Here is a 14,897-nt window from a genome sequence, read left to right as displayed (position 1 = left end):
CTTACCTGTAGATGAGGACAGCCAGGCAGCAAAGTCTGTTGTCTTCAGCACCATTGCTGAGTTCCCTAGAGGGCAAGGGGTCATCAACTGTGGTCATGTGGCCATTAAAGCTCCCAGGGACCAGTCTGCTATATTTGTGAATTGCAAAGGCTTCCACCCTTTAAACATGCAACTGGTTTGCAACCACAGGAGAAGAATCATGCACATTTGCGCACGTTTCCCAGGGAGCTTTCACGACTCATACATTTTAAGGAACTCACAGCTGCCCGAAGCTTTTGATGAACCAGCTGAAGTGAATGGCTGGCTCCTGGGTGATAAGGATTACCCCCTTTGTATATGGTTGATGATACCAGTGCATCATCCCCAAAGTGCTGCAAAAGAGAGGTACAATGCTGCTCACACATCCACTAGAGCCATCATTGAACACACCATTGACATGTTAAAAATGTGATTCCGTTGCTTTGACCAGTCTGGAGGGGCTCTTTAGTACGCGCCACAGAGGGTGTCATGAATAATCGTTGTCTGCTGTGCGTTACACAACCTTACAATTAGACATGGCAACATTCTACTGGCAGAGGAACAGGAGAAACAGCAGTCTTCCTCAGATGAGGATGACAATGAAGAGGGTGAAGAGGAGGAGGACAATAATGACAGCAAGGCCATTGTGAGGGCCATGAAGAGACATGCAATGGACATCAGGGAGAACCTCCTATTTGCACGTTTCAGCCAACGTTAGCCACTTCATCAAGGAACATAAAAATTCCCACATATATTTATTTACACCTGAGGTCTCATTCATTGCTGCAATCTAAAAGAAGCTTTGCTGCACTTTGATGTGACTGGCAGATGAAACCTTCTATGGACGATGATGGAACCGAAAACATAGCACCACAAGCGTATGCCTGGGAATGGCAGACATCATGGCTTGCATGGACTCCTCCTTGGCACACGCAAAGGCAGGCATGACCTCAGGCATTTCCAACACATTTTCCACATGACTTTGCTCCACATCCAGCAGACCAAACAGAGGATCATCATGGGCATGGGATTGAGCAGAGGCCTGGTCCCCAGCAGTCCTCCAATTGTCACACTCCCTCAGCTGCTGGGACATGTCTGTTTCATGCAGATTCTAATCTTAAACCCTCCGCAGACCATGTGGTTGTATTTGTGCTGGCAGAGGTGGAAGAAGATGCAACCCAGGCAATGTTGAAAGAGGAGGTAGGTCAGACACTAGAGGGGTTGAAAATTGATAAAGAGGATGTATTAGATAGGCTGCCTGCACTTAAAGTGGATAAAGCACCAGGACCAGATGAGATGCATCCAACAATACTGAAGGAAGTGAGGGTGAAAATCGTAGAGGCACTGGCCATAATTTTTAAGTCTTCCTTGGACTTGGGAGTGGTGCCAGAGGACTGGAGAATTGCAAACATTACACCCTTGTTCAAAAAGAGTGTAAAGATAAGCCAGCAACTACAGACCAGTCAGCTTAACTTCAGTGGTGGGGAAACTTCTGGAAAAGATAATTTGTGACTAAATTAATAGTCACATGGACAAATGCGGGTTAATTAAGGAAAGCCAGCATGGATTTCTTAAGGGAAAATCAAGTTTAACAAGCTTGCTGGAGTTTTTTGAGGAGATAACAGAGAGGGTTAATGAGGGCAATGCTGTTGATATGTACATGAACTTTCAAAAGGCATTTGATACAGTGCCACACAACAGACTTGTGAGCAAACTTGTAGCTCATGGAATAAAAGGGACAGCAGCAACACGGATACAGAATTGGCTGAGTGACAGGAAACAAAGAGTAGTGGTTAATAGATGTTTTTCGAGCTGGAAGAATGTTTGTTTGTAGTGGAGTTCCTCAGGGATCAGTGTTGGGACCCTTGCTTTTCCTGATATATATTAATGACCTAAACCTTGGTGTACAGGGCACAATTTCAAAGTTTGCAGATGATACGAAACTTGGAAGCATTGTGAACAGTGTGGAGGATGGTGTAGAACTTCAAAAGGACATAGATAAGTTGGTGCACTAGGCAGACAGGTGGCAGATGAAGTTCAATGCAGAGATATGTGAAGTGAGTCATTTTGGTAGAAAGAACATGGAGAGACAATATAGAATAAGGAGTACAAGTCTAAAGGGGGTGCAAGAGCAGAGGGACCTGGGTGTATATGTGCATAAGTCATTGACGGTGGCAGGACAGGTTGAGAGAGCGGTTAATAAAGCATACAGTATCCTGGGCTTTATTAACAGGGGCATCGAGTACAAGAGCAAGGAAGTTATGTTGAACTTGTAGAAGACACTAGTTTGGCCTCAGCTGGAGTAATGCATCCAGTTCTGGGCGCTGCGCTTTATGAAAGATGTGAATGAAGAGAGTAAAGAAAAGATTCACGAGAATGGCTCAGGGATGAGGAATAAAAACAAGAAATGCTCGAAATACTCAGCAGGTCTGAGGAAGGGTCACTGATCTGAAACGTTAACTCTGCTTCTCTCTCCACAGATGCCGCCAGATCTGCTGAGTATTTCCAGCATTTCTTGTTTTTATTTCAGATTTCCAGCATCCGCGGTATTTTGCGTTTAATTCAGGGATGAGGAACTTCAGTTATGAAGATTGGAGAAGTTAGGACTGTTTTCCTTGGAGAAGAGAAGGCCGAGAGGTGATTTGATAGAGGTATTCAAAATCATGAGGGGTCTGGACAGAGTAGATAGAGAGAAACAGTTTCCACTCATGAAAGGATCGAGAACAAACAGGCACAGATTTAAAGTATTTGGTAAGAGAAACAAAAGTGACATGAGGAGAAACTTTTTCACATAGCGAGTGGTTAAGGTCTGGAATGCGCTGCCTCAGAATGTGATGGAGACAGGTTCAATTGAAGCATTTAAAAATGAATTAAACTATTATATGAAAAGGAAGAATATGCGGGGTTACGGGGAGAAGGCAGGGGAATGGAACTGAGTGAATTGCTCTTTCGGAGAGCTGGTGCGGACACAGTGGGCCAAATGGCCTCCTTCTGCACTGTAACAAATCTGTTATTCTGTGAAGAGACAGGTGACAGTGCACCCTCTGGGACACTGTCTTTTTCTTTCTCCCCAGAGGAGGAGTCTTGGGCATTGTGGCTTCCAGACACTCGAATTAGGGCACCTGCAATGGAAACACAAACAGAGGCACATTAAGCATTAGCTGCTCATGAGTTCATACACTTTCATTGGGTGTGCATGCATGGCTGCAAGACTGAAGATGACACCTCATCCTTATGCCTTGAGGATCCTGTCTCGCCATCTGCTGTTGCTCTGCCTCCCTCCTCTCTCAATATTTCTGCAGCATCCTATTCAGCTGGCATCAACACTCTAATGTTAGCGACACCTCCTCCTGTCTTGGCTCGCTTGCAATGGTTTGGATGTGTTTGTCCTGCAGGAGACAGCACAGATTCAATGCGATTTTTTTTTTAAAGATGCACCGCAACCATTATAAACATGCATCGACATCCCTCATTCAGGACTGGCTTTCGCATGACACATCCAAGTACATCAACAATGCCAATCATCAACTTTGTGCAAAATCATGTAGTGTGTGGCACTCGTGTGCTGCTCACACAATCCAATGCATGCCTTGTCTGCCCTCTGTCTTAAAGAGATGGAGCCAGGGAGAAAAACAATGGAGCAGTTTCACCAAGACCACTTACCCTTGCCAATCTGAGCAAGTCATTGATGCATTTACGACACTGCATCCAGGTGCTACGAGTGACCCCACGAGTTGAAACCTCCTCTGCGACCTTCATCCAGGCTGCCATGCTCAAGGCATGCAGGGAAGAAGACCTCCCACCTTTTCCTGACGGCCTGGAGGAGAACTTGCAGTGAGGAACTTGCAGGGCGATGCCTGCTGGCTAACAATCTTTTGTGTTGCTGCAGAAATAAAGTAAATGATGTGAAGTTGGTCCTGGATTACAAAAATTAAGGGATAGAAAGCATCTTGAATTGATTTCAGGCTCCAATGCAGAGACTTACATGACAGGAAAACTTATGATCCTTGAGTCTGCAAGCACAGAATACTTTATTGCCATGGCGATCATGGTGCTTGGCCCAGTGACGGCAAGTTCCACCAATGAAAGGCTGTCCCCGCCGCATAATCCAATGTGTCCCGCATGTCTGTCGGCGCATGTTTAATTTACGTATTAAATCATGTGGGAAACGGGACAACTGGCGGAAGCAGAAATTACACCCACTTCCGGTTCCTCCATCGGGAATACCGCAGGACTCAAACCCCCGGCCCTGATCTTCCCTTGACCAACACAGCCCAAAAAATAAACAAATCAACTCATTATTCATCTAATTTGCAGTTTATAGTATCGTGCTGTAGCCATAATTGGTTACAATAGTTACTGAACTTAAGAAGAAATTTATTGGATGGGAAGTTGTTTGGGACGTCCCAAAAATGTGACAAGCCTCGAAATAAATGTAGATTCTCCTTTTTTGTGTTTGCTTCTGTGAAAATCAGTCATCTCAGGTAAGCTGCCTAAGTGGCCATTTCTCACACAAGCCTAAAGATTGAATGTCAGTAGGTTACTTGACCCTGGGGAGCAGGGATCATGGTTGAATCTAACCCCATCCTCACCAGATCCCCACATACAAAAGGTGTCATGCAATAAAAATCAAAAATAAGTCATCTAAACTTGTATTTGGTCCCTTAGCATCTAAATCGATCTGAATCAACACAAATAACAAAAAAGGTTTTCTTCAGTTTCCAAATGTAACTACTCCCTAAAATAAAATGTACAAATTTCATCAGGCTATCCAATTGGAGAATGAGCTAAAAGGACGATAACAGGGGATGGTTTTGGCTAAGCTTACTTTGATTTTAATGGAAGCTGAATTTTATTTGTAATAATTTCACTGAAAAGAAGATGCATTGAGACATCTTGTTAACACTTACTGATCTCCACTTCAATAGTGATGAATCATGTACACTGCAGCTTAATGTGCAATCTAACCAATAGCTTCAACATCATCAATAAGTAGCAAGGCTTCAGATGCCTACTGTCAAAGGAGATCTGCCCTGTTGCAACATATCAACTTGTAATTACACAATAATGTATCAGCTGGTTCATAAACAGGTCATGCGGATGTCATTACAGTTTTATTACGGTGCACTCCAGGCCTGTTGCCTGAGTTTTCACCTGCAGTGCTTAATTTCATTGCTACACCCAAAGTTTTGAGGTTTAATTCTCATCCTTGTTTTCAAATCATTTCATGACCTCACCCCTCCCTATCTCTGTGATCTACTCCAACCCTACAAACCTCCAAGAGTTCAGCATTACTCCAATTCCAGCCTCTTGCGCATCGCGAATTTTAATCACTCCACTGTTGACAGCCGTGCCTTCAGCTGTCTAAGCCCTAAGCTCTGGAATTCCCTCCCTAAATCACTCCACCGCTCTCTCTCTTCCTTTAAGATCCTCCTTAAAACCTACTTCACTGCCAAGTGTTCGGTCACCTGTCCGAATTACTCTTTCTTTGTCTTGGTTTCAATATTTGCCTGATTACACTCCAGTGAAGCACCTTGAGTTTTTTTTCATTCATTCATGGGATGTGGGCATCACTGGCAAGGACAGCATTTATTGCCCATCCCTAATTGCCCTTGAAAAGATGGTGGTGAGCTATCTTCTTGAACAACTGCGGTCTGTGTGGTGAATGCACACCCACAGTGCTTTTAGGGAGGGAGTTGTAGGATTTTGACCCAGTGGCAGTGAAGGAACACTTTTACCATGTTAAAGGCACTGTACAAATGCAAGTTGTTGTTGTAGAGGCCCGCATGCCTTTCGTGACTTTATAGAGGGTAGAAGTCACACAAGGAAATGTAAGATTCCCACTCTCGATGGTTATCCTGCAATTGCTACTGGAAAGTGCATGCTAGTTAGGGCGAGGGTACGACTGGGCTCAGCTGTGGTTCTTGCTGTGGTTGAATAGCTGGCTGGCACTTCACGATCAAGGTCCACACATGAAAAGTGTCTATTTTGCACAAGGTACCAAAGGGAAGCCATTACTGAAAGGACTGTACCCCGACAAGACTCAGCATCATCAGGTGAGCAGGAGAGGCCATTAGGAGGTCTAAAGGATTTCAGTGCAAATGAAGAACACACAAATGTACCCATGCAGTATAGGAACATTTGGTGCTTATTGGATGTTAAATATCATTAATTACACTGCACTCATTAGTAATCCCTTTTATTTTTAAAAGCTAATGTATGCTAGCTGAAGCTCTGAATTTTTTTTCACTGGGGTAAGGGCAATGCACTGTGGCTGATTAAAGCTTTTAATTAATTTTCTGGGCTGTAATTAGATGCAGAACTCTGTTGCTCCCACTGGGCCTATCTTGCCTGCATGTTTATTATCCTGACAAACAGGGAATGAGTTCAACTAAGATGCTTTCATTTGGCTGATGGATAAGTGTTCCTACTTAATGATGCGTTCTCCCCAAACTTAGCCTGCGATACACTTAAAACAAGCTCCTGACAACCTTCATTTTAATTCGCTAATGTAAGATAGCTGCTAGAGACTGTAAGTGGGTGCACACTTCATTCAAATGTAGGGCCATACACAGCCTCTCAAACTCAAGTCCAAAATAAATAAGCATTCCTTTGTTTAAAACAATTTTTGGAGAAAATATTTTATCCTTTACACATGATTTAACATGCATGTCTGATTCATTATTATTCATGTGTTCCCTTTAATTGCTCCTCCACACAAGTCAGGAGAGGGATGGAGCAGCTGTAGTCAGTCTGTCTTTTAACCTACTGGGATGTGCCATTAAAATGTATATAGACTCATTCTCCATTGCCTCAGTGATATTGTTGCCCCTGTGCAGCTGAGGTAACCACTGCATAGTATTCTCAGGATGGGATGGGATGTGACTGCATCTGTGCCCTTTAAAGCATGGAGTGAAACTGGCGATAAAAAAAACTTGCATTTATATGACACCTTTCATCTCCACACAACATCCCAAAGCACCTTGCAGCCATCGAAGTGCTTTTCGAGTGCAGTCACTGCTGTAATGTAGGAAATACAGCAGCCAATTGCACAAAGCAAGGCCCCACAAACACCAAGGAGCTAATGACCAGATAATCTGTTTTAATGGTGTTGGTTGAGGGATAAAGATTGACCAGGATAGAATTTCCTTTTTCTTCAAAACAGCACCTGAGAGGTTTAATGTCTCATCCAAAAGGCAACACCTCCAACAATGCAGCACTCCCTCAGTATTGCACTGAAGCATCAGCCTAGATTTTGTATTCAAGTCCCAGAGTGAGATCTGAACCCGTAACCTTCGAGACATAGCGATAAGAATGCAACCACTGAACCCACACTTCCCTGTGGGAATAGAGGGCCAAGTACATTAATCTGTTCTTGCACCCTACTAGCACTGTGTTTTGGAGCAGTATTGGGAGGGAGTCTGATCGCAGTCTGCCACACCTAGTCTCTGCCAACATTAGTGCAGAGAAAGCTAAGAAAAGAGAAATAAATAATTATTTAAAAATGCACACAGCATCCTCTGTAGAGATAATCTGCTAAAAATAAAACACTCCTCTCACCTCTCTGTACACATTTTGTCTCATTCCTAAAATTGTTTGAAGTAAACTCACAGAAAACCATGCTGCCACACCATCTGTTAATCGGAACAATTCTCAAAGCTGCCTCAGGTCTGAGAGAAATAAGAAGGTTCTTTGTTTTAATTGCTTTTTTACTGTGACATTAATAAGATTGTAGAGTGTAATGTGTCATTGAGGTAGTAATTAATGAGGCGTCATTGATAAGTGCTGGATTGGCCCCATGACAAGGTTCCACCTCTATTAGTTATGGAGGTGGGTGATATTGAAGACATTTCAGAGTATAGAAATCATAAAAATGAGAATGCACAGCCTTCAGATGTCTGTTGAACACCACTCAGGGAGTGAGACGCAGAGAATGTTACCTACCAGACAACCAACGCTGCTCCTTCAAAAGGGAACTGAAAGGATACCAGCAGAATTGATGTGATATATATCTCCTTGAGTTAATTTTAATGGGCAGCAAATCTAATCGGATCTGGATTTCTGCCACCATCACCTCTCAGAGACATTAGACCCACAAGGATGTTCTAATGTCCTTTCTTGTCCAACTTTTTCCCTCTATCTCCATGTTTTTCACCTTTTCTTTGGCCCTTCCCTTTCCATGGTTCATTGACCCTTGTCTAATTTTCTCCAGTCTAGTCACTCAATCACTACTACCTGAGTTATTTCATTCCTTTTAATCATTTCAGCCTTGGCGGTGTCCTCTAACATGGATCTTGGCTCCTTATCTCAATTCTTCAATTTAAAATAAAAATGTGACTCTAACTGGAGAGCTCACGAGTAACAAAACTCAACCTCACATGAAAATGCTTGTGCACCTCACTGGTAGACTAGGCACATTCTGATCACTCTTTGTTTCACTCATTGTTTAATAGGGTTCAGTTCCGAGGCTGGCAATATCCTCTTTTTGCACCAATGTCAATGTAAAGCAGTCGTAAGTGAGGCTAGAGGCAGACTGACGTTGTGCTGATCTGGTCATGACCTTGCAAAAGATTGGAAGATCATCTGGACTGAGTTAAATTGAGACCAATTCAGATTGGTTGAATAAATCCATTGTTCAGTTTAAGCTCAATCAAATTAGAAATTTCATCCAGAATATATATCAAACTGTAGCAATGACAATCATTGTAAACAGATAATTACTGGCACAAAAAAAAAATCAATAACGAGTGTATTTCAGAATCTCATTTCAAGGTTCAGAAAGAAGTCTTATTCTCCTCTGACCAGATATCCAGGTAAACCACGCTAATTTAAGGAGTCGTGGAATACAATTTTGATTAAGCTGTGCTTTTATTCCCCCGAGCAGAAAAGTTATATGCAGAGTGTCAAGTTTACCCCAACAACATCATTAATCCCCACCTCAGAAGAACCACTGCCATTGTACCAGTGTGCATTTCTGTTTCCTCCGCCCACTATCCTCATAGTGCCTTTCCAAGTGAAACTAATGTAATGCCAATCTGTGGACAATCTTGAACAATGACTTTATAGAAACAAGGTTCAGATCACTGCAGATTTATTTACTGCATGATATCTCACAGGAGCAGAGATGGCAGTCAATATCTCATTGATCTGGACTGCATATGAACCCTGGTCCCAGAAATGAAAGGATAATGTTCCAGTTCACCACACCACTGAGTTTCCAATCTTTTTTAAGTCTTTAAATCTTAGAGGGTTACAAGGACATACCGATCAATATACATAAACTAAAGTGTAGTTAAATGCTGACATGTTCTCATTCTAATCAATAGCCCCTGACAACAGTTAAAAATAATGAAAAATAAGCATGTCAAAGACAGAAGGAAAGCAAGTAATTATGTATTTAGATTCATTATTGTGTGTTAAGAGCTATTCCACGTTTAATTATAAATGGTGAGTGATTTTAGTTTTGAGATTTCATGAAACGCTTTTAAAGGATGACAGCATGGGTGTGTGAGATACTGAAATAACAGGGCAACTATGGGAGTCCCAAAAAGAACACGCAAACAGCCTCACAATTACGGTCTCTGATGAACACTGTCAAATCCTCACATTGGATGCATCAGGTTATCGTCACCCTGTTTGCGTGGAAATATCATTGATTTGCCTCATGTGTCAGAAGGGTTTGTACGCAAGGTGAGGGATGTCAGTGCTGGAAATTTTCTTTCTACCCAGGAATCCTAGATAAAGGGCCAAGGCCATTGTGCAATGTTAGATAGCATTAAAATTGAAAAGAATAGAAGAGCTATTGAAATATTTTAGGAAGTAGTTGTGGAGGTAGTGATTTGAGTAATAATGTAAAACAGGCAATAACCATTCAGCCACCCATTATACTACACTTGCTACACTTGGTACATGCAATGTCCTGGGCTGGTTTTGATCATCTGAGGTAGGGGGGTGGGGTCAGAGAGGAATTTTCCATATCTTTTTCCTTTATTGACCTTGTAATGAGTTCTTTATGTTGTCTGATGCAACATAAATGAGATGCGTGGAGCCCAGTTTGTTGACGATCTCTAACAGGTTTAACAGCTAAACTAGTATATACAGTACAGAGCAAACTATTTACAAAACATTCTTCTGTGTGTTACAGTTGCAGAGTGACTCTGCCACCTATTCACATGACTACATCTTGGTACTTACCTCATTAGCGTACTTTGGATACCTCTGTAGTAACCATGGTCTCATTGTGGGGTGTATGATCCTGACCTTTTGCCCTACATGTAGCTGAGGTAGTTCCGCCCCTGCCTGTCAATCATGCACTATTTTCATTCTCCCTTGTTTTTTGAGCAGTGTCTCCTGCATCTCGAAGAATTTGGACAGATGATGGCTTGGCAGAGTCGTTCACACGACTGTAAGCCCATATCCATAAGTGTAGCTCTGAGGTGGAGCATGGCAACACAAAAATCTTGTTTTGTTGTACTCTGCTTCAGGATAAGTGATTTAACTGTGCGAACCATTCACTTGACAAGAGCATTGGCCTAGGGTAATGTGGTGAGGACATCACATGGTTTATGTCCCATATGACACACTGAAAGGTTTGCTCGTATGCTGTGGCTGATCACACAACAAGCCATGGGTGTTTTTCCTGTGCTTTTGCCTATCCCAGGAGATTACATGGTTGCCGGGAGGGGCAGAAAGTGTCTGGTCACGATGCTCTGTGCATTGTGAGGTGTGGAGCAGGCCTGATGGACTAGCTGGTCTTTTCCTGGCCGTCATTTTCATATGTTTGTATTTCTTCAATGCAAATGAACATCGGACAAGGTGCAATCCATTTTACACCATCACCCAAAGTCACAATTACCTAAACTGAGTTTTAAAAACCTGTAGATCAGAACAGGGAAGGAATGAAAGAAAGAAAAAACCTGCAGTTATATCACATTGTATTGGGCCAGATCTTGCTGCCACCTGTTTTCATGATGCTTTTGGAGCAACGTTCCATCTCAGACAGCAACTTCCTGATTTATGCATTTAACTGCGCGTGTGCAGTCACTGGAAGTTGCCCCACTGCAGTACTATCAAGCTTCAGGACTCACACACTAATTTTGCTAAACACCATTGCTCAGTGGTGTCCCAACCTTAATACAGGCACATCTAGAATTCTGTGTCCTGTTTTGGGCCCCCCGAATGAAGGAGGATATAGAAGCCTTAGGAAAGGCTTAGTGGAGGTTCCCTAGAATGATATCTAGGCTTAGGGCTTTTAGCTATCAGGACATGTTTACAGAATTTGCTTTGATGAGTGCAACTCCAACAAGACTGAAGAAGTGCGACACCATCCAAGAAAAAATAGTCCGCTTTATTGACGGCCCATCCACCACCTTAAACATTCACTCCCTCCACTACCAGGGCACTGTGGCAGCAGAGTGTACCATCTACAAGATGCACTGTAGCAATTCGCCAAGGCTCCTTCGACAGCACCTTCCAAACCTGCCACCTTTACCACTTAGAAGGATAAGGGCAAAGGCATGTGGGGGCACCACCATCTGCAAGTTTCCCACCAAGTCACACATCATCCTGACTTAAACATATATCACCATTATTTTCTTGTTGCTGGATCAAAATTCTGGAACTTTCTACCTAACAGCACTGTGGGAGTACCTTCACCACACGGACTGCAGCAGTTTGAGAAGGTGGCTCACCACTACTTTTCATAGGAAACTGGGTATTAAATGCTGGCTTTGCCAGTCATACCCACGTCTTGTAAATGAATAGATTTAAAACAATTTAAACTAAGCCTTTTTCATCAGAGAAGCATAGACTTCAAATTGATATGGTTCAGTATTTTAAAATGATGACAGATTGTGTTTGCCTGGATTGGTTATCTGAGCTGGACCAGAAATGGAGAACTAAGAAGCATTAGTATAAATGTTAAACCAAAGAATTAGATTAGATGCCAGTAAATATTCCTTTACACAGTGTCATCAACCTCTGGAATAGATTACCAAAATGTGCAATAAATATTGATTCACTGCAGTCCTTCAAATGGAAGCTGGACAAGTTCCGGAAATTCAAGGGCATCTCAAGTTATTGAAGGTAAGTGAAGAGTACCTGTAATTACTGCCATCTTCTGGAGCATGCTCAATTCTTTTTGAGGATCTGAAAGGATCTTTTACATGCACCTGAGAGGGCAGAAAAGGTCTCACTTTAACATTTAATCTGAAAGGCAGCACCTCTGATTACGCAACACTCCCTCAGTGCTGCACTCAAGTGTTGGCGTAGATTTTATGCTCAAGCCTCTGGAGAGGAACTTGAACCCACAACCTTTTGACTCACAGGTGACAGCACTGCCAGTGAGCCAAGGCTGACACCATCAATTCTATGAAGGGTCACCAGACAGCAACCAACAATGAACCCTGGCTGATTTGTTTCCCCTCTCGAGAGGGGTGTTAAGGTCAATTGTAGAGAACCTGACAGCAATCCAGCTAAACTCAGCTCACTCAGCACAGGTTGAGGATTAATCTTGTTGGCCTTGTTACGGCCAGGTGAGGAGGGGGGGGTCTCAGGCTCCCCTCACGCCCTTTCTCTTGTTTGGCTGCAACAGGATTTATTCCTTTTTAAAAATATGATTGAGAAAGAACCAATTGGACAAGTTTTCTTACATAGAAACATAGAAAATAGGAGCAGGAGTAGGCCATTCGGCCCTGCTCCGCCATTCATTATGATCATGGCTGATCATTCAAATCCGTAACCTGTTCCCGCTTTCGCCCCATACCCTTTGATCCCTTTAGACCCAAGAGCTATATCTAACTCCTTCTTGAAAACATACAATGTTTTGGCCTCAACTGCTTTCTGTGGTAGCGTATTCCACAGGCTCACCACTCTCTGGGTGAAGAAATTTCTCCTCATCTCAGTCCTGAAAGGTTTACCCCATATCCTTAGACTATGACCCCTGGTTCTGGACTCCCCCCCCCCCCCCACCATCGGGAACAGACTTCCTGCATCTACCCTGTCAATCCCTGTTAAAATTTCATAGGTTTCTATGAGATCCCCCCTCACTCTTCTGAACTCCAGCGAATATAAGCCCAACCTACTCAATCTCTCCTCATACGTCAGACCTGCCATCCCAGGAATCAGACTGGTAAACCTTCGCTGCACTCCCTCAATAGCAAGAACATCCTTCCTCAGATAAGCAGACCAAAACTGCACACAATATTCCAGTTGTGGTCTCACCGAGGCCCTGTATAATTGCAGCAAGACATCCCTGCTCCTGTACTCGAATCCTCTTACTATGAAGGCCAATATACCATTTGTCTTTTTTATCGCCTGTTGCACCTGCATGCTTGCCTTCAGCGAGTGGTGTATGAGAACACCCAGGTCTCGCTGCATATTCTCCTTTCTCAGTTTATAGCCATTCAGATAATAGTCTGCCTTCCTGTTTGTGCAACCGATGTGTATAAACTCACATTTATCCACATTATACTGCTTCTGCCATGTATTAGCCCACTCACTCAACTTGTCCAAAACACCCTGAAGCCTCTCTGCATCCTCCTCACAACTCACCCTCCCACCCAGTTTTTTGTCATCTGCAAATGTGGAAATATTACATTTGGTTCCCTCATCTAAATCATTAATATATATTGTGAATAGCTGGGATCCTAGCACCAATTCCTGAAGTACCCCACTAGTCACTGCCTGCCATTCGGAAAAAGACCCATTTATCCCTACCCTTTGTTTCCGTCTGCCAACCAATTTTCTATCCATCGCAATACACTACCCCCAATCCCATGTGCTTTAATTTTACACGCTAATCTCTTATGTGGGACTTTGTCGAAAGCCTTCTGAAAGTCCAAATAAACCACATCCACTGGCTCCCCCTCATCAACTCTACCAGTTACATCCTCAAAGAATTCTAGTAGATTTGTCATGCATGATTTCCCTTTCGTAATTCCATGATGACTCTGCCCGATTCTACCACTGTTCTCTAAGTGCTCTGCTATAAAATCTTTGATAATGGACTCTAGAATTTTCCCTACTACCGACGTCAAGCTGACTGGTCTATAATTCCTTGCTTTCTCTCTACCTCCCTTTTTAAATAGTGGGGTTACATTAGCTACCCTTCAATCTGTAGGAACTGTTCCAGAGTCTATAGAATCTTGGAAGATGACCACCAATGCATCCACTATTTCTAGGGCCACTTCCTTAAGTACTTTGGGATGCAGACCATCAGGCCCTGGGGATTTATCGGTCTTCAATCCCATCAATTTCCCCAACACCATTTCTCTACCAATACTGATTTCTTTCAGTTCCTCTCTCTCAGTAAGCTATGTGTTCTCCAACATTTCTGCTTTGATATTTGTGTCCTCCTTTGTGAAGACAGAACCAAAAGTATGCATTTAGTTGGTCAGCCATTTCTTTGTTCCTCATAATAAATTCCCCTGTTTCAGACTGTAAGGGTACATTTGTCTTCGCCAATCTTTTTCTCTTCACATACCTGTAGAAACATTTACAGTCAGTTTTTATGTTCCCCGCAAGCTTGCTCTTGTACTCTATTTTCCCTTTCTTAATCAATCCCTTGGTCCTCCTTTGCTGAATTCTAAACTGCTCCCAATCCTCAGGTCTGTTGTTTTTTCTGGCAAATTTATATGCCTCTTCCATGGATCTAATGCTATCTCTAATTTCCCTTGTAAGCCATGGTTTGGCTACCTTTCCCATTCCACCTTTGCGTCAGACAGGGATAAACAATTGTTGCAGTTCATCCATGCGCTCTTTAAATGTTTGCCATTGCCTTTCCTTTGCCGTCATCCCTTTAAGTAATGTTTCCCAATCCGTCTTAGCCAACTCACGCCTCATGCCTTCTTGAGTTTAAACAAGCCATTGTTCTGGGACCA

The 14,897-nt window shown here is 42.9% G+C and overlaps 1 protein-coding gene and 1 long non-coding RNA gene across 2 annotated transcripts in view; one reads left to right on the top strand and one right to left on the bottom strand.

Annotated features, from left to right (window-relative positions):
• Window positions 1–14,897, top strand: part of LOC137346940 (glycoprotein endo-alpha-1,2-mannosidase-like protein) — a 97,759-nt gene that overhangs the window by 70,077 nt on the left and 12,785 nt on the right. The gene's annotated exons all lie outside the window — the stretch shown is intronic.
• LOC137346941 (uncharacterized) lies at window positions 774–14,591 on the bottom strand. Its single transcript, XR_010968825.1, has 3 exons — window positions 14,501–14,591; window positions 12,118–12,188; window positions 774–3,140 (listed from the first exon to the last, which is right to left on the bottom strand). It is a non-coding gene; the product is annotated as an uncharacterized lncRNA (long non-coding RNA).

This window comes from Heterodontus francisci, chromosome 31 (assembly GCF_036365525.1).
Source record: "Heterodontus francisci isolate sHetFra1 chromosome 31, sHetFra1.hap1, whole genome shotgun sequence".
Taxonomy (NCBI): Eukaryota; Metazoa; Chordata; class Chondrichthyes; order Heterodontiformes; family Heterodontidae; genus Heterodontus; species Heterodontus francisci.
Note: the sequence above shows the minus strand (reverse complement) of the source record. Positions and strands in the feature narration are given on the sequence as shown.